The 24,842-nt window shown below is 45.3% G+C and overlaps 1 long non-coding RNA gene across 2 annotated transcripts in view; it reads left to right on the top strand.

Moving 5' to 3' along the window:
* The window catches only part of LOC119823391, a 30,101-nt gene extending 12,131 nt beyond the window's left edge, over positions 1 to 17,970 (top strand). The window contains exons 2-3 of one of the 2 annotated variants that reach the window (XR_005286945.1): positions 15,566 to 17,020; positions 17,437 to 17,970. This is a non-coding gene — a long non-coding RNA (uncharacterized LOC119823391). Of the gene's footprint in view, positions 1 to 15,565 lie in introns of both variants that reach the window. The other variant, XR_005286944.1, reaches the window with a different exon arrangement.
* The last annotated feature ends 6,872 nt before the right edge of the window (positions 17,971 to 24,842 follow it).

Raw genomic sequence — 24,842 nt, 5'->3', positions numbered from 1 at the left:
AAGCAGTGGAGCCCGCTGGCCCTGGAAAGGATTGAGGAGACTGCTGTAATTTGCTTCCGCTGACTTAAGGAATTAGTCTGGCTGCATTAGGGACTCCTGGATTTTGCTCGTGTATTATATCCCCGTGGACGGGGAAAACACAGCGAACTTCCCGGGAGACAGGTGTACAGAGAGCTCGCTTGACTGAAGAGCCCATATTTAAAGGCCTCTATGATCCTCTCCTCTTTCCCTGCATGCACCCGTCTTCCTCAAGGGCTGAAGGCCGTGCCGAAGGTAGGCAAGCGCCTTTGCAGGCTTCGGGCTTCTACAAACGCCTGAGATGTGCTGCAGGTGTATCAATAAGAACGTGATTCCTACATTCATTCCTCTGTGAGGTTTATCTCTGCAGTGCTTGGCTTCTTTGGTATTAGCTGTTAGTTTGACCTTGGCTGTCAGCCTCTGTGGGCCTCAATTTCTTTATTTGTCAAATGGGGTGCTAATGCTGGCTACTGATGTGAGAGTCAGGCGGGGCCTACAGCAGGTAGGCCGTTCGCGGTGCATAATCCAAACACTTTTCATCATGCACACATAATAGGAGTTCTGCAGCCAGGCAGCCTGGCTTTGAATTTTGGTGAGTGTTACATCTGTGTCTGCTGTAACTTCCCAAACTGTGAAGTACAGGCTGATTTCATCCTCCTGTAGGATTCCAGAGCTGTACTAGAAAAGCTCTGTGTTTAAGACAAGCAAGGGGTCAGTGCTGAGGAACGCCAGGGGCTCTGTCGATGCCATGATGCACCCTCCATTTGGTGCATAAGACACAGGGGCCCCGATGAGGCTTGTAGGTAATTTGGGGACTGTTGGGTTTTCAGAGGGGCTACCCTTACTTAAGGTCTCAGCATACATTGCCCTGGATCCTCTTTGCCCTTTGGAAATGAGGTTTCTTGGGCTCTCTGGGCTCCTGTATCATTCACCCATTCCCGTTCTACAAGACATTGTCATTTGCACTGTAACGGGCTACCCTTCTCATCCTCCAGGGCAGCTTCCAGGGTGCCCCGTTAGTCATTCGCTTCAGGACTGGTCTCTCTTGTTCTACTGCGGGTTTTGGCAAAGCCTCCCTTTCTGGGGGACACAAGCTGCAAAGGAAGGACAGAGGCAGGATGCTTCATTTTTATTCTTGGTATGACAACAACCCATGCGATAAAAGCCAAGCCAAGGGGACAATGAAAACGGCCTTCTCTCCGGTGTTTTGTTCAAAGCCTCCAAACAGTGGAGCGTAGCCCTGGACTGTTTGCACCACTGCACTGGACGCTTTATGGAGGACCACAGTCCCTGGCAGGAGCACTGCTGGCCCTCCCCGAGTTTGAATAAAAAAACACAAGCCACAATACACATAAAACCCTAATGTGCCTTCAAAATTACCTCATCTTTTATTTAGAGGGTATTTCGCCCTTGTCTTCCTTTATCGCTCTTTATATGACTGAAGTGGGCGAGCAGCGCCAAATGAGGCCATCGCGGACGCTGAGCGCTGGGAGTGTTTATGGCCTAACTTTGGCGAGGCAGCAAGGCCCCAAGAGTCCCTTCACAGAGGCCCCTGCTCTCCTCCACCTCCCAAGCCAGCTTCTTCCCATAAGGAGGCTGCTGCTTCCCTATTAGGCCTGTTTCTCTGTCTCTTTATTTTTTTCATTCCGAACGTGAATTTTATTGTGTTTCTAAAGGAAAGGGAGGTGCCTTTCTCCAGCCGAGTTGTCGGTGTGGTGCAAAAGCCTGCTGGGCACGGGAGCTTCCACCCTCATCCGGGCATAGGGACCACGGGTAGAGGTTCTTGTTCTCGGAGCTCAGTTGAAGGTCGAGAGGAGAGCTGGGTGTGGTACCCACCTTTGATTCCTGCACTGGAGAAGCCGAAACAGGAGGATTAGGAGTTTAAAGCCAGCCTCAACTACATAGTGATCTGGAGGCCAGCCTGGACTATGGGAGACCTTGTCTCAAAAAAGCCATAAATAAAGGACATCGAGCCTATAATTCGTAAAAAATCCTAGAGAAGCTAAATAAGAAGGTGAATCCAAAGAAAAACATATAGTTATCCTCCTGGATATTGGAAGTAGACAAGATTGCCGGACAAAAAATGGGAACTTGGGGGTGGGGTGGGATGGGGGATGGGGGGATGGGGAGAGAAAAGTGTGAAGTGGAAAAAAAATAATAAAATAAAATAAAACAACCCCAAATTTTAAAAAGTCCAGCAGAAGCTGTGGTATATTTTATAGTTCTTTAAAGGAAGGGGTGAGGAAAAGGGAGAAGGAAGAGATGAGAAAGGAGGCTTTTACAGACATTTTCCCCAGACTTTAGTATAGCTTGGGTACCCTGGAAGGCTTTTGGAAACAGCTGAGTGTCTAACTCTCTTTCAGGGGATCTGATTTTGGACACCTTATCTAGATCTGAGATAGTGTACTTCTGAAGGGTTCATGGGGGATGCTGGTGGTGCGATAGTGAGGGACCTCACAACACATTGAGACACGGTGGGGTGGGGGAATCCGTGATGGAGAGCGTGTGGTAAGACATGGTGTGGTATGTGTGTGTGTGTGTGTGTGTGTGTGTGTGTGTGTGTGTGCACTTGTATGTGTGCGTGAGAAAGGGTTGAGGATGGTGGGAAGGGAGGAAGGAAGGGAAAGAGGCGGTAAGTAGAGAGCATCCTCTGAGTAAACACAGTGTTAACTTCACTTTCTACCTAGAGGGGGGATGGGCTCCAGGGATAAGGAACTGGGATCTAGGCTTCAGAACTGTGAGGCTGAGAAAACTCCAGCTGCAAGCATCTCCTTCTCCAGAGAGTTCATGGAGCAGAACAGATATCAGACCTTGGGAATGGCCAGAGTTCTCTTCTGCTGGGAGGCAGATTTTTTTTTGTATTTCATCGTCTTTAAAATTAACTGGATCTCCAAGGACGTATGGCCACAACTCTTTAAGAGATCCAGACCACTGGTTAAGAAATGCTCTGGGGTCTTAGCAATGGCAGTTCTAGAACGCCTCTCTGACCTCAGCATCTGTCGTGGAATGGAGTGTGAGCCTCAGCAAGCGCAGCAGTTGGGATGATGAGGGCCTGTGAAGCGTCCTAGCCTAGTGCCTGGGCATGGTCATATCAACCATGCACCATCACTCTTGCTGAACACCTTCAAGCCAGACCTCAGGCACCTGCTGAATGCTTATTACCGGCCAAGCTCTTCATCCCTGGACATCTTTGTGCCCTTCAGACAGTGATTGAGGTTTTCTGCCTACTGACGAGAAAACTGTTCCTCTGAAAGGTGAAGCGATAGGCACTGTTGTTCAGGCTCTGCCAATCCAGACCTCATGAGGATTCACTTGAGATCGTCCCTATCTTTCTCCTTCCCACTACTCGGCCAGGGTTCGCATTTATTTACTTCAGCTTGGGGGCTACATAAAGATAATAAAATGTTCAAAAAACCTTCTATAATTTTATCGTCCCATGTGCTTGGAATTGCAATGTTGCATTCAATGTGGAACACAGTAGTACAGCTGTAGATCAGCTTGCTTGTGCACCAACTCCAGAGAGCTACTCACTTTGGTTTTAGACACAATCTTAAGTAGTTCGAGCTAGCCTCAGCTGTAGTAAATCTGCCTCAGCTGCCCAGTGTGAGCTTCATTTGTTTTTCTTTTGTGATCAGGGTGGGGACGTAATGCCAGTTCTCATGAATGCCACGCATCTGCTCTGACCCTGAGTTCCTGCTCTTACGCTTTAGGAGTAAGCAGTCATTCCTGAGCGAGGCTTGAAAGAAAGGCGTGCTAGAACTGCAGAAAATGAAGAAAATGAGTCTTCATTCTATAAAAAGCATTTCATTGTTGTTTTGGTTGTCTAGATTCTGAGGTTCAGTAGTTAGCTGAATATATTAACTCATATGGCTCGATACCCAGTAGCAGGCATATTGGGCATGCTATGAAACTGAATTGAATCTGTGTATTAGTCCTTAGTGTGGGAAGTCACTGGAGAGGCCTAATGTTTGCCCATGTCCTCTTATAATGCTATTTGGCAGAAGCTCGTATCTGCTGTGTGTCTACCAGGGAGTTCTCTTTTTATTAATTAATTAATCAATTTCTCAGCCTGATCACATTTTCCCTCCCTTGCTCCTCTCCTCCCAGGCCTTCTCCCAAATCCCATCCCCCCACCCACTTCTTTCTCTTTCAGAAAAGGGTAGACCTCCATGTAGATCAGCCAGTCATGGCAGATCTAAAGTTGCAATAAGAGTAGCTACCCCCTTTCTTATTAAGGTTGGACAAAGCAACCCAGTAGGAGGAAAGGGTTCCAAAAGCAGTCCCTGTTCCCACATTAGGAATCCCACAAGAAGATTAAGCCACATAACTGTAGCATACACGCAGAGGGCCTAGGTCAGTCCCGTGCAAGCTTGCTTGTTGTTCAGTCACTGTGAGTCCCTATGGGCCCAGGTTAGTTGATTCTGTAGGTTTTTGTTTGGTGTCCTTGGCCCCTCTGGCTCCCACAATCCTTCCTCCTCCTTCTCCTCCTCTTCCTCCTCCTCCTCCTCTTCCTCCTCCTCCTCCTCTTTCTCCTCCTCCTCCTCCTCCTCCTCCTCCTCCTCCTCCTCCTCCTCTTCCACAGGATTCCCCGGACTCTGATGGGACTCTGATGGGTCTCTGCATCTGTTTTCATCAGTTGCTGGGTGAAGCCTCTTTGATGAAAATTGGGCTAGGCAACAATCTTTGTGTACAACAGAATATCATTAGGAATCATTTCATTGACTTTTTTTTTTCTTTATTTGCCAGTCATGTTTGGTTCTATTCTAGGTCACTGGGCTGTTCAGGGTCCTGGTCCTCTGGTCAGTGTCAGGGCTGGGCTCCCTCTCATGGCATGGGTCTCAAGTTGGACTGGTCATGGGCCATTCTCATAATTTCTTTTTTTATATTTATTTATTATGTATACAGTATTCTGTCTGCATGTATCCCCACAGGCCAGAAGAGGTCACCAGACCTCATTACAGATGGTTGTGAGCCACCATGTGGTTGCTGGGAATTGAACTCAGGACCTTTGGAAGAGCAGGCAATGCTCTTAACCTCTGAGCCATCTTTCCAGCCCCCATTCTCATAATTTCTATGTCATCTTTACTCCAATATTTCTTGTAGTCAGGGTAAATTGGAGGTCAACTGTAGGTTGGTGCCCCAGTTTCTCTACTGGAAGTTTTGCCTGTTTAACAGAAGTGGTCAGTTCAAGTTTCCTATCTCCTACTGCTGTGAATCTTAGGTAGAGTCACCTTCATAGTTTCCTGGGAGTTTCCATTGCACTAGGTTGGTTTCTAGTTAATATCAGAGATGCCCTTGATTCCAGTTGTCTGTCCAGTACTCTCTCCCTCCAACCTCCTCCAACCTGATCCCTCCTGTTTGCCATGCCCACCTCCTATCTAGACCCTTTGCCTGTCTATCTGTGATGTCTATTCTATTTCCCCTTTACAGTGAGATTCATGTGTCCCTCTTGAACCTTCTTTGTTATCTAGCATCTTTGGGTCTATGGATTGGTATTTTGTTTTGTTTTGTTTTGTTTGAGACAGGGTTTCTCTGTAGCTTTTGGAGCATACCCTGGAACTTGTAGACCAGGCTGGGCTCAGACTCACAGAGATCCACCTCCCTCTGCCTCCTGAGTGCTGGGATTAAAGGTGTGCGCCACCACCACCTGGCTTTGGGTCTATGGATTGTACATGGTTATATTTTATGGCTAATATCTGCCTCTAAGTAAGTACATGTCATGCTTGTCTTTCTGGGTCTGGGTTACCTCTTTTAGGATGATCTTTTCTAGTTCCATCCATTTGCCAGCAAATTTCACATTGTCCTTGTTTTTAACAGAAAATTAATACTTTTTAGTTCCCTTCTGTAATGTATCCTGGTGAGTCTGTAAGGCAGAAGCAATGATCTTGTTCTACAGTTAAATACGTTTAACTCAGTCCGTCATTTTCAAGAGTCCTTCTTTTGCAGTTTCTAAGTAGCTCTTTGTTTGTCTCTCTTGCCTCACTCATTCTGTGGGAAGCTGGTGACCACTTCATAAGCAGCCCAAAGTGAAGCTAATGTGTCAAGGAAGCAAAGTCTCCAGCAGTGGTCAGAGGAAGTAGAGCCTTCAGTCAGCCTAGGAGGAATACTGTCTTAGAAGAACTTGGCAGATAACTCATCATGTCCCCAGCCAGATCCTCTCTGCTAAGCCAAGCATGAATACTCCATCTTTGGAAATGATAGGAAAGAAAGATGCTTTTAGTTTTCAGTCGCTAGATTTGCCATACAGCAAAGATATCAAATATAATTTCCATAATGGTTTTTGGGAGACAGGGATTGTGATCTCTATTCCATAGCTGAAGAAACCAAAGCTAGCAGAGATAAACACAGTAGGGCCATTTATTGTTTAGAGTTGGACAGTTTGAATGTGCAAAGGGCATTTTTACCAATTGTCCTGTATAGTTGGGATGGTACCTGGGTCCCTGGCATAGCACAAGAAGTGATCATGCTAAATGAACTTGAGCAGAGTCCCCAGACACGGAGCATCAGGGTCAGGAGTGGTCTATGATGTGCCTCTTTCCAGCATCCACTTCTCTGTGAACATCTTCCCTGGCTACTTCATAGGCACATGCTCAGGAGTGTCAGGAATGCAGATGTGACCCGTTATAATGTATGCACAATGTAAACCATATGTACAAATGCAGGAAAAAGAAGACAGGGAGAGGTTATTTTCTTCCTTATGATTTTGTATATGCTACTTTTATAATTTTAAAGCAATACATCTCTATGTGTGCATGTAGGTGTGCACATGTTCATTCATGTGCAGATGCATGTGTGTGTATGTGCATGTACATATGTTTGTGTATGAATGTGGAGGCCAAAAGACAATCAGAAGTTCCTCAGGAACTTTCCATTTTGAAAGCCTGGTCTCTCATTGGCTGGCCAGTGAGCGCCATGTATTTTCACCTCCTCAGGGCTAGAAATGCAAGCACGTGACAATACACCTAGCTGTTTTATATGTGTTCAGGGGTTCTGACCTTATGCCCTCATGCTCACAAAGCACGAACTTTACCAACAAAGCTCTCCCTAGACCCAAAGCTAGACACCACAGCTGTGATGGGCCGCAGACATCACCAGCAGGCAGTGCGAGTCTAGAATACATCAGGTTGAGTCATAAGCTCATGGCCAAGTGCCCCAGTTAAACACATTCTCTTTGTCTTCTCTAGTCAAGTCTGTGCTGGCAAAAAGAAAATGGAGGCCGGCATTTCCTGGGGCACCCAGGAGGTCATTCTAGGCTCCAGAGTTCCACCGCATACACCCTCAGCATATGTAAATGTCAGAGGACATGGGGAAAGGAGGGCTGTCATATCACCATCTCTGCTCATCTTTTTTCTTTTCTGTGTCCCCATGCCTCCTTTTCTCCTCCCTTCTCTCATATCTTTGGACCCCTTTCTCCCTTTTCTTGTTCTGCCATCCGTTTGGTTGTCCCTCTGCTTATTCATCCAGTAAATATACAATTAAAGGGTAGATGCTGTTCCGGAGGTGCAGTCCCTGCTAATGGGACTTATGAAAAAGGCCAATGTGAATACAAATGCCTTGCTCTTGCAGCTGCAGGAGCTCCCATGAGGGAAATACGTAAACCACACAGCATGTTAGGGGGTACTAAGTCTACAGAGAAAAAGAAAAGTGGAGAAGGGACCCAGCAGGTGACAGCAGGGGCAGGGATGGTCTCCCTGGGGGATGTGTCAGCATTCTCAAGAAGCCCTGGGTCTGGGGAAGGTCAAGATAACTGAGGATACAGCAATTCTAGGATGTACGTGCAGAGGCCCCAAGGTGAGACTGAACCATGTTTGCTTATGTCACAGCAAAGAGGCTGCTGAGGAGGTGGCACTGAGAAGCAGAGGCAAAGACCTTGTTGGCAGAAGTTCGAAGGGTCTCAGGAGTCAAGGCAAGGCTTTGCCTTTCATGTTGCTATGTAAGAGACCGTGGAAGCCTTTGAATGAGGGTATATGCGTCACAATGAATGATGTGCAGCTTACCCGCTTTTATCTTATCTTGTCTATCATCTATCTATCTATCTATCTATCTATCTATCTATCTATCTATCTATCATCTATCTATCTATCTATCTATCTATCTATCTATCTATCTATCTATCATCTATTTGCTGTGGTAATTCTGAGGAACAAGGTCTCAGTTCTTAAGAAGTAGGTAGCCCAACGGAAGAGAAAGTTCCAGAAGCATTTAGAAGATTATTTTTTCCTTACAGCCCTTTCCATTCTCGGGAGTTCCTCCTCACTTTTCCTTAATTGACATATACTCTGCTAAAAATAAGATTTATGAAGGTCAAACAAAATGCCAGAAATCCTGTGATAGGGTCAGCCTGAGGATATCAAGAAGAGAGATTGCTAAGATGGGATGTGGGGAGCCCTGGGTTTCCACCCAGCGATAATCTTCTGAACTGAGGCTTGAAATTTGAGTGGAACTAGAATGCAGGGGAGGGGAACTTTTGGAGAGTCTTCTTTAGAGGGTTCTCACTGCATATAAGCCCCGGGCAGCCTGAGATTCCAGAGGCAGAGAGTGGAGCAAGACAGTGAGTATTCCTGACAATGTTAGTGCTGTAACAACGATAAACAGGCTGGGGAAATAGCAATGAAGCCTGGGTAGTTGGTGTAGAGTGATGGAAGATGTCTGAGACAGTCAGGGAAGCTTGCGGAGAGATGAGCAAGGGGAGAGAGGAGGCCTCAGGATTGGGGAAACAACATTCTTAGGCAGAGAAGATAACAGGGACAGCGGTGAGGCAGAAATGGTCAGATCAGTAGAGGGGTAGAGCAAGGATGAGGATGGAGGTCTGCAGGTCCTTGGGGCTCTGTGGGCTGTGCTAGAGACTTGGATATTTCCTGTAAGTGTGGGGAATTTGGAACTGGTGGTATATGCTTAGAATTAAGGTGCTGGTTGAACAAAGGGTGGAGACCAAGACTCCAAACAGACAAGGAGGCAGTTGCCATAGATATCTTGGGGGTTTCCAAGAGAGTAGGAAGAGTAGGTATATCATAATTGATTCTTATATTGAAGGGGATCCACAGAGCTCTGAGATTGTCTGCTTTATCCCACCACAAGGATGCAGAAATGAAACAGTGTGATTCCTGTTCCCAAAACGTTTATGTCTTCATAGGAAGAGACACACACAAAAAAGAGATCTTTGTAAGTTCATTAAGATATGCTGAGAGTCTATAAGCCACATCACAGACAGAGGCTAGGAACAGATTCTCACAGGCTGAATTCTGAGGAAGGATATTTGCTCAGTGGGGAGGAGAGTCATGCTTTCAGAGGACAGGGAGCATAAAAAGCTCTTGTGCTTGCTCAGCAGTCTTTTCCTCCACTGAGAAGGCTGGGAAACCTGGTCTGACTGTGTTCTCTGACGGGAATGCCAGCCTCTGCATCCAAAACTATATTTAACAGACTACAAAGAAAAATAGCAGCATGGTCTATTTTGGGTCTTACAAGCTTCCAGTTTGAAGCAAGAGGTGCTTCAGGGGTGTAGCAAGATGTCTCCAAATTGTGGTGGAGGAATGAGGAGGATTGAAGAACCGCAAGGCTGGGCTTGGGTGGTTTGAATAGGGTTTGGACTAGTTTAACAGGACTCACTGGGACAGGTGTCATGTTAATGGAGGTGATGGTGGTCACTCCTCTGCATTTGTTCCTCAGCACCAGCTCAAGAATAGAAGTAAGTCTGTATTGACTAAGATTGGGGATACAGTGTCCACCCTCCTATGGATTTAGCCTATGACAATCAGGGAGACTTTGCAAAGATTCCTGAAGGTGAAGGTGATGTGCAGATGAGAGTTATCCCTGGTTACTTCAGAAGACAGAGCAGGTAAGGCAAGACAGCCCCCAGGGGAGCAAGCAGGCTAAGGAGGCTTCCGTAAACCTCCACCATGATCTTCGCTGTTAAACTTCCTTTGGGGACATACACCAGATTGCACTGGGAAATTCAGGCGCGGTAACAAGAGACAATGGTTGGGAAGTAAGTCCCAGTACCTTCTGCTGCTGCTTGGGCCAGCACCATCTCCCTGTACAGTTTCCAATCTCCATTGGCAGCTGCCATATGAACTGGCTTCGGGCAAGTTCCCGGGGTAAAAGGTGCACCCTGGGTGTGTCAGACAGGCTTCCTTTTGAAGGCTCACCCTTGCATCTCAACCCAGCGAGGCCTACCCCTGCTGAGTAACAATCAGCTACAATTTGCCGGCAAAGAGCTCTTGCAACACACCATGCCAGGCTGCCAGGTAAACGGCCAGTGTGTATGCCCAGAGCTGTGTGCTTACGTCTGTCTTCCAGGGAAACCTCCCTCCCCGCTGGCCTCCAGGCTGGGCCTCCACCCTGCTCTCTATCTTGTTCTCGGAGGCTGCCAGTCCTTCCCTGGGAACCAGGTCAAGATCACTAGCTGGCAGGTGTCATAAGACATGAATCAGGGCCCTACAAGGAGAAGGCGGGAAATGTGGGCCAAGGCCAAACCGGAAGGTTTAGTGAATGATTGATCTGGTCAACAGCCATTATTCACTAAGCTAAGAATCTGCATATGACGGGATCTGTCTTTGTGTGAGAAGTTCAGGTAGCTGAAAAAAATCACAGTTTGGTCAAGAATTCGCTTTTCTCATGCCTTCAGTGGGGAATTGAATTTTAGACAGGAGTGAATTTCAGATGATGGGAAGGTAGTTGCCCCTTCTGTGTGGTACTTAGATAAATAAAATTCATTGATTTAGAGGTGTTTCAAGAGTCTAAGGGTGGCTGAATTTTCCTAATATTTACTGTCTAAACTGTTGAGAGACTGGTGACCAACTAATTCTCAAATGATTCGTCTCAAAGACATAACAACCTTGACCTGAGTTTGTCTCCTATTCTCATGTTCATTTGATTAAATATATTATAAGTGGACGTGATCTATGCTGCTGGAATTTCATAAGGGTTAAATCTGGGTCCCTGGTCTTGGACCTCAGGCTCAGAGCATAATACTGGGATCAGATATAATATTTAGAAATGATGAGGTGTAGTGCATTCAAGGGTCATTGAGAAGCAATTCAAGTTGATATAGATAGTCAAGGAATGATTTTGTGAGGATATGCAGCCTTAACTGAGCCTAGAAAGGTCCATAGGAATAGGTATTCTATAGTTAGTGATCAAAGGGTTGGACTTGTGTTGTACTAGTGTTCACTATAAATAATTAATTCATTTGGAACATTTAGTCAAAAGAGTTCACCAGCATCACAGGAAAGTTTATTCCAAGCATTTTAGTAATGTCCCTCTGCTACCCTTCTCTTGGGGGGGGGGGATGCTTCATGGTTGGAACCCTTTACGAAGTGGTTTATAGTGTGAACAGCTCAGAAACCATTATGGATGATGATCTGCAAAGCAAATGAGATGAATCAGCATCTTAAGTTAAGATGTTGAGCTATGCCATTCTTACAACCTTTCTCCTTGCAAATTGCCGTATTCCTTCAGGGTGAGGATGGTTTCTTATTCACCTCTCTATCTTCAAGTGCCACCCATCTGATTGTTCCCTTCACACTTTTCGTCATTGGTTGACTCTCTGCCAAGTAAGCATTCGCAGACGACTAACGCACGATCTCACAGTCTGGAGAGTGCTAGGTTGGGAGAAGCAGGATTTTGGGAGCCCGAGGTCACTGTCTCTAGACCTCGGATGTGGAGGAGAATGGCTGGTATGCTCATGTGGGCAGAGGGATTGTCCCAGGGAAAGGAACAGAGGTAGCAAAGACTGGCAATTTTTTAGCGCGTCAGTAATAAAGAACCACATTCTGAAAGGCCAAAACAATCACAAATATGGAGGGCCGAAACCCAAGAGCCAAGTGTTGTTAGATCAGGCTCCCAACTCAAGACTCTAGGGGTAAACCTGTTGGATGCCTTTCTTTGAGCTCATTGGTGTTGCCCTTAGTTCTTTAGTTTCCTTGGTTTATGGATCCATAACTTTTATTTCTGCCTCTTTGTCTTGTGTCTGTCTCTATCTGTTCTTATAAGAGCATCAGGCACATTGGATCGGGACCTATTTAATTAAGCGTGATACTATCTTAACTTGATCATATCCACGAAGGCCTTATCTTCCACCAAGATCCCATTTGTGCAACCCAGGAGTATTGTCTCTAACATTTCTTTGAGGATGTGCACACTAATATTCAATCGATAACACAATCTTTGGAAAAAAGACTCATTTTGACCGCAGCCCAAGAACTGAGTGTGGATCATAAGGGAGATGAAATTTTATAATCTTAACTTCTTGGCTAAGCTTTGAGAATTAACATATAGGTGACGGGGGCTAGGGATTTAACAAAGACAGAGATTGTCTTTTACTTTTGTGTATGGTGCTGGGACTTGAACCCAGGTCCTTGTGTATTCAAGGTAAGCATTCTACCGTGAAGTTGAATTCTCAGCCCTAGATATTATCTTCTACTGGTGATACCCTCTGCTGCGATGCCTTCTCTCTTTGTAGTAAAAGATCTCAGTGGGCTCCAAAGAGTAAGATGCTCTTGTCATCTTCCTCTGCTGCTCATGACGAGACATGGAGCAGTTAAAGATGCTGGGTCTCATCTCTGGAAAGGTGTTTCTCATCATGTCTCTGTGGAACTGGCTGATGCTTTCTGCGAGATGCTAGTTAGTATGATGGGGAAGACAGAGGAAAGAAATGGTGTTTAGACTGTCGCATGGATGAACTAAAAAATGTTGCCAAAGGTTTATGGTATGGTTCTGGTGTACTTCACTTGAAATCCTTCTTGAAAGACAGAGATGTAAAAGAATGAACGAGATGAAGCCGGGCGGTGGTGGCGCACGCCTTTAATCCCAGCACTCGGGAGGCAGAGGCAGGCGGATCTCTGAGTTCGAGGCCAGCCTGGTCTACAAGAGCTAGTTCCAGGACAGGCTCTAGAAACTACAAGGAAACCCTGTCTCGAAAAACCAAAAAAAAAAAAAAAAAAAAACAGAAAAGAAAAGAATGAACGAGATGAAATTTATAGAGATAACATTTCAAAAGTTACAGTGGGCTTAGATGTGACAGAAGGTGAACGCCTGTCTCAAGAAAAGGGGAAAAAAAAACCAAACCCAAAACTAAACTTCAGGGAAGGAAGAAAGGAAGGAAGAAAAAAAATCCAGTACCTTGCCTTGTGGAACTCACTGGAGGCAAACTTGCTTTGCAATGTGTTTGTCTTCTGAGTGAGTAAGAGTTCAGAGGCAAGTTCAAACACACAGAAGTGCGCTATGAAAGCAGAGCCATCACCCTGGGGAGAGCTCAGGAGAAGAGCTGACTTCTTACACAACACTCAGGTTTTTCCTTTGGAATCTCCTTACTTAAAAAAAGACAGACTAGATCACAGCCGGTACCTCTTCACACCACCGCAGCCTTGGGGATGGCTTGGGAGGGAATCACTCACTTGCGTTTTTTCTGTCTAAGAATGAAAAGGAAGATAGTGGTCTCATCATTTATTTATTTATCTATCTATCTATTTATTTATTTATTTATTTATTTGTGGTATAGAGATGCTCCCTAGCAAAATTCACATTATTTAGAATCAGGTAAGAGATCAGTGAACGCCCACTTGTTTAATATGTCCTCACTATGTGCTAGGGTTATGTGAAAGGGTGAATATTATCACTTGTGGTGTGAAGACAGGCATGTGCTTCCAGGCTGCCAATTTGGTGTTAAGCCTGGTACTTATAGTAGAAAGTTCTAGTTGACGAGCTGTGCCAAGTGTCGGGGTGGGAGGAATTCATTCTACTCTTCTGAGACATCTGTGGGGCTGTTGCTGGCATTCACTCAACTTTACATATGAGTAAATGGAGGCATAGGAAATTATAGACACGCCCAGCGTCACAGAGTTAGAAAGTGGGTGGGGCCGGGCTAGCAGAGTAGCTTGGTGGTAGATGACATACTTACAATGTGATGCTCTTGGCTACATCTTCAGCCCTAAAAAACCATAATGATGACAATTAAAAAGAGCATCAAAATAAGAGAGTAGGGCCAGGAGTTGGCCCAAGAAACCTGCTCTAGCCCCAAGACCCCTACGGCCACATATGATCCTAAAGCACCCTTTAGCTTGGCTTCACACCTGCCAAACCCTGGCACTGTTGATTGATGTCCTTAAGGAAAAGAAAGAGGTAAGGACGTGTAGGAGAGAAAGCAGCAGGGTTCTGAAGATGGGTTAGGTGGTTCCTCCGGGATATGAGGGAATACTCAACTGGGAAACCACAGAGACTCAGTCAAAACAAACCACGTTAGCTGAAGTGATGCAGATTCCCTTTTATGCTGGGAGGTAGATCAACAAGGAGACCCTGAATAGGTCTTGATACTTGCTGTTCTACATCGATTCAATAATATGGTGGAACTCTGGAGAATAAGGTTGGGGATGTTAAGAGGTGGTGAATGGCCACTGGTGCTTAGCTCAGTGCTTGGACTCAATAACATAGCTGTCTCTGAGCATCCACCGGGGAGTGATCCAGGACCCCCCTGCAGATAGCAAAGTCCTCAGTTTTCTTCTATAAAACAGTGCGGTATTTACACATAGCATACTCTCATTTTCACACACCTCCATATACTACAAACCAGCTCCACACAGCATCATCATACCTCCTGCATCATCAATGCTATATAAACACTTGCTATCCTGTATGATTTATGGAAAAGTGGAAAAAATAAAGGTTGTACATGTTCAGTACTGATGTAATTATTTTTCAAATATTCTTTTGGTCTGGAATTTGCAGATATGGAACTATTTTAGGATTATCTCTATGGAGTTCGTTCAACAACATTTGTGTGTGTGTGTGTGTGTGTGTGTGTGTGTGTGTATAGGTACATGAGTGTGTGTGGCACTTATGAATGTGTGTCTACTTACATGGGGAGGCCAGAAGAGTACCTCGCAAGTGGTCCTCAGGAATAATGTAGTATGAATTTTCTTCATTAGCCTAATTAAGTGAGACTGGCTGGCCAGTAAACTCCAGGAGTCTTCTTGTCTCCACCTCCCCATTTCTGGGACTACAAGCTTGTGCCACCACACTTGAAAGTTTTACGTGAGTTCTGGGTCAAACTCAGGTCCTTGTGCTTATGAGGCAATTGCTAAAACTGTGTAAGCCTTCCCCTAGCCCAGCCAAAACTATTTTGTAACTCTGAGCAGGCATTGGGGTAGCAGCAAATGAGATGGGATTGCTATCCTCATGAAGGCCGTCACTTAGTAGAGAAATGGATTAGTTCAGGTGTTAGACATATTTATTGACATATTTACAGGCTGTAAAAGTAGAAGATTAATGAACACAAGTTTGGTTGTGGGTTATAGTACAGTATACAGGGGGGCACTACCATAATGGGCACAGTGACTACATGTCTTTTCCTTAGTGAACGATCTAGCAGGATCTTTTGGCTGTCACTGAGTGGTGGGCAGTGCCTTGCCTTACAAAACTTTAGTGTAAGTGTCACTGAGCAAGGAACAGTGACCATCTTAGTAGGCTTAAAGAGCTTCTTTCTCACATGGCCTCTGATGGCTTTGGTGGCCGTGTTTTGTCTTCACCTAAACCCATGTTCCTTTCCTTTTAGGCACAGATCCAGGTGACATTCACCAGCCTCACTTTCTGGTAGGTGGGGTGTAATGAATGCCATGTGTAGGTCTCACTCTTACCCTGACTTTCATCCTCTGGCTGATGGATAAGGGAAATGGTGCTTTGGAGTATCGGAAGCGTCAGATGGAAGGAGACTTCATCGCTGAACAGGTCTGCTGGAGACCCTGGATCCTACACAATGAATGACAACTGGAGGGGAAAACAAGCTTTGTGGTCAGCCAATGGTATTCAGAGAAGTCTACCCAATCCCTTCCATTTTTGGAAACAAAGTGTGACAAGAAAGGAACAGTGTGGACCTTGTACCTAGTATACAGAGGTGAATGAGAAATAATCCTATAGTTCACAGGCCAGCCCCGCAAGAAAAGCAGTGTGCTGTCCCAAATGTTGAAGGTTATCTCTAAGAGACTGAATTTCATTGTGTAGTATTATTGTATGTCTGAGGTAATACTATAGTAAATGGCTGTGAACATTAATGGGAGGATATTTCGATTATTCATTCAACATGCTCTTAAGTATCTGTGACATGCCAGGCAACTTTCAGAGACACTGGAGATACAGAAGAGCATGGGTCATGGTCTTTGTTCTCATGAAGGCTGTGTTTTACAGTGGATGTGGGGGGAGAATAAACAACCCCCGTAGAGCATCAACAGCATCAGCAAGAACGACTATGGAGGCAGGAAACCAAACCTGAGAGAGAAAAGCCTTCAGGGAAGCGCTCCATCTGCATCTCGGACTGAGAGTACTCTGGGTGTGGCAAAGGCACCATGGCGAGAATTCTGCCTCAGCCTCACTCTGCAGCCTGGACCTGTTGCCCCAGCGTTAGACTCAGGACTCCGCTGCCCACCGCCTCTCTTTACATGGATGTCCTGGATCATGTGAAACTTCACACACCTCAACATGGATTTGGCAATTGTTGCCTTTTCCTCTCTTACCCCTCAGCTTGGCTCTGTTGATTGTCCTCAATCTCAGCATCACCCACCCATGACCTCAGTGTCATTTTGGGTATCTTTCTCCTCTTTAGTTTCACCACTCAAATCTTGCCGAACTTACTCTGCGTAGCTTTGAATCCCCGCCCCATCCCTATTTCCATCAAAACCCAGTCTCCGATGGCCACTTTCCTTCCCTTCAACAATGTCATAGTTTGTCTAAAAAGGAAGTCAAGGCTCAGAGTGGGGACAGTCCATCTCTTGGGGTCTAGCAGGAAAGGTAGTAGTGTCTTTCCTTTTCTTCAGGAGGAGAGATGTGCAAATACTACCCCGGCTACACTTTTTGACCCCGAGGACTAGGTTGTCAGTGGATGTCACTGCCATCCATTTATTCAAAATCCTGCTAGAGCCTGACCCGGAGTCTGAATACGAGCCACACTATACTCAGTTGCCTCCCAACATAGAGAAGGGTGCTGGCATTGCTATTCTGTCCTAACCGTTATCAGGTGAGTCACTTGTCATCAGTGAGGGTGGGGGAGGCACTACAAGTGATGGCTCTACACAGAACTATTCAACCCTTGTGCGGAATTAGCCAGAGAAAGAAGATGGCCTTACATTATTTTAAGTGTCTCTCTGGAACCACGCACTGTGAATCTGTGGATTTAAGCAACCTTGGCCTGGAAGGAGTCAGGAAAATTTGGATGTGTACTGAACATGGCCAAGGTTTTTAAGTCTTGTCATTAGCCCATGAAGAATACAGTGTAGCAACTGCTTATGTGGAATTGTCAATATATTAGAGATTATAAGTAATCCAGGGATGAATTAAAGTACACAGGAGTATGTTTATATGCCACGTGCAAATATTAGACTTTTATTTTTATGATTGTACTACTAAAATGCTTTTATTCTTTACAAATTTCAGGTTGGGCGGTGGTGGTACACACCTTTGGGAGGCAGAGGCAGGAGGATCTCTGAGTTCAAGGCCAGCCTTATCTACAAACAATACAAGAATTTCATAAGTGTATACATTGAAAGATGATTCCGTCCCTTCCCACCTTCATATCCTTTTTTATTTCCTAAGCCACTGAATCTCATTAGTGCTGCCCATGTGTGTATCCGTGTGGGTCATTCACTGCAGTTTGAGAAACCTCCTCGTGTTGTGGCCACAGTCGGTAGAGACTGATGATTGTCCCTTTCCTTGCAGCTCTCAGCTGCCAGCAACACCTCATCAAGGGGCGAGAACGACCTTTCGGCTGACTTGGTTTGTGCCGATGGAGATAACCATAGCCTATGAGTCAGGAGTGCAGTGGCCATGCCACGTCTAGGGACAGCAGTTTATAGCACCCCTCTCCATCTTCCGGCTCTTCCATTATTGGTTACTTCCTCTGTGCCATTTTCTGGGTCTGGGGAGGGGGAGGGGAATGGGTAATAAAGATGTTCCATTTAGATGTAAGTACTCAGTCTCTTAGCTTCAGCACTCTGACTCATTTTGACTCTCTGTGTTGACTGCTACCCCATGCAAAAAGCTTTTCTGACCTAGACAACCCCTGTCTATGGGTAAAAGGTAAGTATGTAGAAGGGAATTTGACAACATCCCCCTGTAGCAAAAATAACAACAGCAGGCTCTTCCTCACAGTCCCAGGCTTTTGAGCAAGATTACAGTACCGGGCATGAAATTCTCTCCTGTGGAGGAGGACTCAAACCCAATCAGAAAGCAGTTACATCATAAAAGTTGTGCCACGGTTGCACTGTTGAGACAATCATGCCTGACAGATCAGTATTTTAGCATGCAGGAGCCAATGCTGGGTAAGACCATTGCTGTCTTGTTGCCTGGCAGCCTGTACAGCATCTTCCAGCACTGTGAAAGCTAGGCAGTGGAGAGAGGAAGTTTCCTTGTTTGTCTGGGATTGATTTCCCCATGTCCTATAGCCAAAGTGAGAATCTTAAGCAATAGAATCTAACCATCCAACACAACACTTTTGTTTGTGGGAGTTGAACATTCATAGGTGAGTGTGATAGATGAAATTTCTTTTCTTATTTTTTTTAAGATTACAATGTAATTACTTCATGCTTTAATATTTTTATATATGCTCGTTCTAACTTTCTGATGTGGAATCTGCAGATAGAGACAACTGGTTATACCTTAGTCAAGTGACAGAAGACAGCAGTTCAGGTTTTAAGAGCCCGTGAGGAGAAACAGAGCCCCATATATGGGTGAAAGCGGGGAAAGCCGACATGAGGCAGTAGAGACGTGGGGCCTGGGTCTGTGTGCAGCCAGTTATGTGGCCTGGGTCAGCAGTTTCCAGACCTTACAGCACTTGGGTTCTTTGTCTGTGAAGTGTGTGCTCAGTGAAATGGCGAAAGACGCATGGCTTGTCAAAAGAGGTACAGTGAGGATGTTTCGGGGTTCCCCACAACAGGGGAGGCAGAAATGCTTTGCAAGCCATGTTCTGCTTTTCTTAGTTCTGTTATCATGGCCATATCACTTCCTGAGCTGCACGGTGACAGCGAAGAGTTCAGTGGAGACTACACCTAAAGAGATTGACAAGCACAGCATCAGGGCCTGTAAGATATCTATTCACGGTTCTTGGTAGAAACTCACGGTTTGAATGTCTCACTGACCTCCAAGTTTGGATGATCAGTTTAGTTGACTGTGTTCATATTCTACTCCTTCCTGCTATTCTTCTCTTAGGAACCTGGGTTCTTCATTTCCAAAATGAGGGCATCGCCTGGTGGCTACTGCCAGCCCTGCTCAATTCAAATCCACTACTACCAGGCCCTAGCAGTTTGTGCTGGTCCCAGCCATTCCTACAGTTATCCAATGTCAGCTATGCCTTGGGCCAGCAAGATCAACATGCAGATGGTTGAGCCTTCTCTTCTCATTCCTGTCTTTAAAGTCCAACCTTTCTGCCCAATTCAGTCTCTCAACTCACATTCCTGTCTTCACTAATAGATCTTTCCATTCCCACTTCAGACATGTTAGCTGTATTGGGGATGCAATATGAACCTATAGTTTGTTTTCTTATTTATTTGCATTTTCTTCTGTGTGTGCATGCAGAGGCCTGAGATTGGTGTCCCATGTCTTCATCTAATATTTTGAGACAGGGTCCCTCATTGAACCTGAAACTCACTGATTTGATTAGATCGGCTGACCAGTAAGTTCTAAGAATCTCTCTGTCTCTGCCTCCCCAGAGCTGGTATTGCCAGTATGCAGCATTGCACCAGGCTGGGGATCTGAACTCAGGTCTTCACGCTTGCGTGGTCGGCCCTTTGCAGACGGAGCCATCTCCCCAGCCCCTACGAATACATTTCCCTGTGGTACTAGACGTCAGGCACTAAGCTACTTCCTCTGTGAGTTTTCAGGGTGTTCACATCTAATCCTTCCGGTGGTGGTCATCCTTCTTTTAAGATCCCATACTCTTTTCTATGCAAAGTCACTAGAAGCCGTTTGAATAGAGCAGCTCTGTACTGATACGTTTTATCTTGGGCTTCAGCCTATCAGCATGTTCCCTGTGGTTTTTTTTTTTTTTTTTTTCTATCTGCATGCACTCAGGGAGATCAGAGTCCAGTCCTGGGCAATAAAATGATCAGGGAACAATCTCTCTGCCCTGGGAAGGGCACCTGGAACTCGGCTTCCCTGATCCTTTCCTTTATCTCACTGCCCTGGTTTCTCCCCCTGCCCCCCATTCTTTTTCGGTATACGAGGTATCTTATTTTTAAATCAACTTTATGGAGGTATAATTGACACATAATAAACCAACATATTTAAAGTAACAATTTGATAAGCTCTTACACATGTGTGCATACACAAAGCCATCACCCCAGTCAAGATAATGAACTTATCCATCACCCTTAAGGTATCTGTGACCCTCTGTTATCTCTTCTGTTCCCTTCCTTACTGTAGTTTAAGTAAACACATCCATACACTATGAACCGTTTACAACTTCTGGTATCTTTTACTTAGCACAGTATTTTGTGGCTCTTTCATGCTGCTCTGGCTTCTTCATTTTTAATGTCAAGTAGTATTTCAATGTATGAATACACCGACACACCACATTTTTTTTTCATGACAGATGGTCACATGGCTGTTTTGGTTTTGGAGTATGACAAAGCAAGCCTCTGTAAACATTTAACCAAAAGTCGTTGTGCGGATATAGCTTCTCACGTTCTCTCCGTTAGTGTCTAGGGGAATGGCTAGAACATGTGGAAGGTATCTGCTGGCACCAGAAACGTCCTCTCACAGACTAACAACGTTGGGCATCTGGTTCCCAGGTGACACTGTTCTTAAAGATAATGGAAATATTAGGAGATGATACTTTGTTGGAGAAAGTGTCACTTTGGATGTGATTCACTCTCTGTTTCTTGTCTATCGCAGAAGAGCAATCTCCTTCACACACTCTAGCCAGCATGATATGCCAGGTCTCCAGGAGCTCAGAAAGAACAGAGCCTAGAACTGGAGACTGAGACTTTTGAGATGAGGAGTCAGAATTGGCCCTTCTTCCCTTCATTGTATGTGAAAGGCTTTGACACAGAAAAATCTTACTCATATAGTAGATATTATAACCAATCATCCTTCCTTCCGTCCTTCCCCCTCTACCTCAGACTCCTTTATTTTTTCTAAAATATGCCCCTAACATCTCTAAGGGGTACATTTGCTTTCCCACTCAACCATTCCCCCTAAGATAGATCCTGGGGAAGGGAGAGATCTTTATGATAGCTAGCCCCCCTCTCTCTACCACCCCGCTCAGGTGCCCACATTCCTCTGTTGTCTTCTGCTTAACCCTCTTCATTGACCCAGGCTTCCCTCTCACTCAGGTACCCTGGACATTTTCTTCACTTTTTGGCTTACTGAGACGAAGCCTAGATATCCAGTGCAAACTGATCTTGAGCTGGTAATTCTCCTGCCTTCGTCTCCCAAGTGCTAGTTAGCAATGCAAGCTTGTGCCCCATACCCTTGCCTCACATATTTTGACAGAAGTACAATAATTTCATTCCTTTGTCTTGTTAGAAATCTAAAATGTGTTGGCTGACACAGTTCCTGCTCATCTTCATTCTGGTGTTTTTATTTCCGCTGACCCCCAGAAGGAACATCTTTCTGTGAGCCTTGTTGTCAACGCCCTGACGGGAAGGAAGATATCCTAAAGACACATTTGCGCCCATCCCTTTGGTGATCAGACTTTAAAAATAATGCACTGCAGGAAACATGAATTTCCCCATGGATCACAGGGTAGGAAAAAGGAAACGGCTGGAAGTGCAGGATCAGTCATAGGGATCGCTTTTTCTCTGGAGAGAGATGTGACACAGTTTTGACTTCGTCAGGTCACCTTAGAGGGCAGACTGGAGTCCAGACAGGACGGGCTGAGGGCCACATCTTGAGCAGGGCTTATGCCTACCTCCTGCCCTCTGTTTAAATTTAACCCTCATGTGAGGACACTGAAGATGGACTCGGAAATCTCTAGGTCTCTTTGCCTGTCTCCCCAACATGGCCACCCTGCATTAAGCCTCCGTTTTGTTTGTCGTGACTGAATGTTTGGTTAACACTGCTTTTCCTTTGGTAGGCTGGCAGAGCAAAGAGAAGTTACTCACTAACAAGACATGGCCAAAGACTGGACTTTACAGCACCCAGTGGCTCTGTGCCTGACATCCCTTTCCATGTTTCCTATTCTCTCTTCTGGAGAGGGTTGGGGAAGATCCTTCCAGAGAGGCTTGTCCTCTCTCATGGGAGGGTCTCTGCTATTGGAAAGGTAACTTTATCATTTGGGCTGTTTCCTAGTGAGCTTGGCCCAATTGCTCTTGATATTTTCTCCAAGTCTTTTTGCCACTTACACCACTCAATAGCAGTCGAGGGTAGGGATTGGAGCGATTGGTACTGTTTGGGACAAGTTCAACAGTGATTTTAAAGAGTGCTCTTTGCAGGCAAAGCCTTGCCAGCCAGACTGCTGCTAAGTGGCTGCGTTTGAACATGGCATTAAAACCCCCGGCAATACAATTAAAGCTGAAAACGATCAGCTGGGATTAGAAGGATTCAAAGGGTAATTGCTTCAAAGCAGGCTGCATTGCTTGGAGTAGCAGGAATGATTGGAGGAACAGGAATTAATTATATTGGGATACTTGTTTATTTTTATAGAGACTTTTAAAATCATTTGGAATTGGCCAAGTTGTGCCTTTTCTCCAGTACTCTCGGGTTTGGTTAACTACTGAGGGTTTGTCTGCCAACCGCAATTACTTCCGTTCTTGGAAACCATGAAGGCCCAGAACCATACTCACAATAAATCAGCGTGATAAGTCCTTTATTGCCTTTGTAATAATGATGCCGAAATTTGTCGAGTGCTCATAACACTTTCAAAATGCGTTCACATCTGTTATCTTTGTGTGTCTTTGCAGCAACCCTACAAGATGGCTCAGGGCTGCCACTTCTTCCTAGAGGTGACGCAGGTTGATCAAAAGCACACAACAGGTTACTCTCTGAGCACTTACAGCAGCCCACAGTGCCTGCCTCTCACCTGGGATGCTTGTTCTATTGTACTGGAAAAAGAAAAGCAGCTTGTTTGCTAATTAGGCAGGACTGGGCCCCACCATCTTGGAGTGAAGAAGCCATGGTTGAGGCTTAAGCACAAGTTGAAGCTCGTTAATAGATTGGCAATTTAAGCTGAGGGTGGAGGAAGCAAACAATAGCACTCGTGAGATAGCAAATGCACATTCTAGATGAGGCCCTTGGAATAAGGCCCAAGGGATGATGGACTTTGGCTTAGAATTGGTAACCTTGTCTTTCTCCTGCCTTTATCCTTTCATCATTTTGTCGCTGTCAAACGACTGTGCCCCCAACACCTAGTTTCCTTTCTGTGGCACAAGTCTATCAAATCACGACCTACTCCAGTGTTATAATTAAGGCCACATGAAGCCTTGACTGCGTTAGAGCCAGAGAAGTCTGAGATACTCTGGCCACTGGCATTTTCTGCCTGACATGTGCTTGTCTGTGACATCATCAACAAAGGCCAGACCCTACGGCAGCTTGTTTCTCACCATGTTTTCCTCTATGCTTGTCTTAGTTAAGGCTTCTTGTTATTTATTTGTATTTATTTGTTTATTTTAAGCTTTATGTGTGTTGGTATTGGCCTACATGTATATATGTGGGAGGGAACTTGAGTTATAGATACTTGTGAACGCTCCTGTGGGTGCTAGAAATTGAACCTGGGTCCTTCGAAAGAGCAGCCAATGCTCTTAACTGCTGAGCCATCACTCCAGCCCGTTAGTTAATGTTTTGATTGTTATTGTAAAACACTATGAATTAAAAAAAAACACAAAATAAAACATTGAATTTGGGGCTCAGTGTTTCAGAGGGTTAAAGTCCATGACCATAATGGTAGAGAATGTGGTAGCAGGCAGACATGTCAGTAGCTGAGAGCTTCCATATTGGTCCACAGCACAAAGGAGAGAGAGAGAGAGAGAGAGAGAGAGAGAGAGAGAGAGAGAGAGAGAGAGAGAGAGAGAGATATCTAGAAGCCTGTCCCTAGTGACACACCTCTTCCAACAAGACCACACCTTGTAATCCTTCTCATTATTCTCAAATAATTCTACCAACTGGGGACCAAGTATTCAAACCTATGAGCTTAAGTGAGCCATTGTCTTTCAAAACTACCACAGTGTTCCAAGGTGTGTTTAACAGAACGTCTTACTATGACAGAACAGGTTTGTAGGATTTCAAAATTTGGGAAGAACAGACAGAGGTAGATGAATACAGGGGAACCCAAACAGCACCCAAGAAAAATCCCTTACAGTACAAAAGCCAGGTTCTGTGACAACCCCATGTGTCACCCTGCTCCAGCATTTGTTCTGAGGACGGAGTTTTCATACAATACTTGCTTCTGATTGTAGAGCCACAGCCCACAGAAACAAAACTTCTAGATTTCCCAGGCTGCTTCTGGGCAGTTTATTGTGGAGCAACTGCCCAACAGAAGGCCCAGTTCTGTGCATTATGAGAGATGGAAATGAAAAGTTAGCTTGCCTTGAAGTCAACACAAAAAAGTCAGTAGCTTTCCAGGAATAGGGAGGAAGCTCGTTGCACAAGAACACTGGCTGTGCAAGCACGAAGACCTGAGCTTAAATCCTTGGCACCCATGTAAAGTGCTGAGCATCGCCGTGAACACCCGTGTAAAGTTGTGAGCATTGCCATGAACACCCGTGTAAAGTGCTGAGCATTGCCATGAACACCCGTGTAAAGTGCGGAGCATCGCCGTGAACACCTGTGTAAAGTGCCATGGATACCTATTATTCTAGAACCTTGGCAGGTAGATACTTGAGGATTGCTGGGGCTTATTAGGTGCCATC

This window comes from Arvicola amphibius, chromosome 9, assembly GCF_903992535.2.
Source record: "Arvicola amphibius chromosome 9, mArvAmp1.2, whole genome shotgun sequence".
In the NCBI taxonomy this organism is placed as follows: domain Eukaryota; kingdom Metazoa; phylum Chordata; class Mammalia; order Rodentia; family Cricetidae; genus Arvicola; species Arvicola amphibius.
The sequence above is the reverse complement of the archived record's forward strand: the minus strand, read 5'-3'. Positions and strand labels throughout refer to the sequence as shown.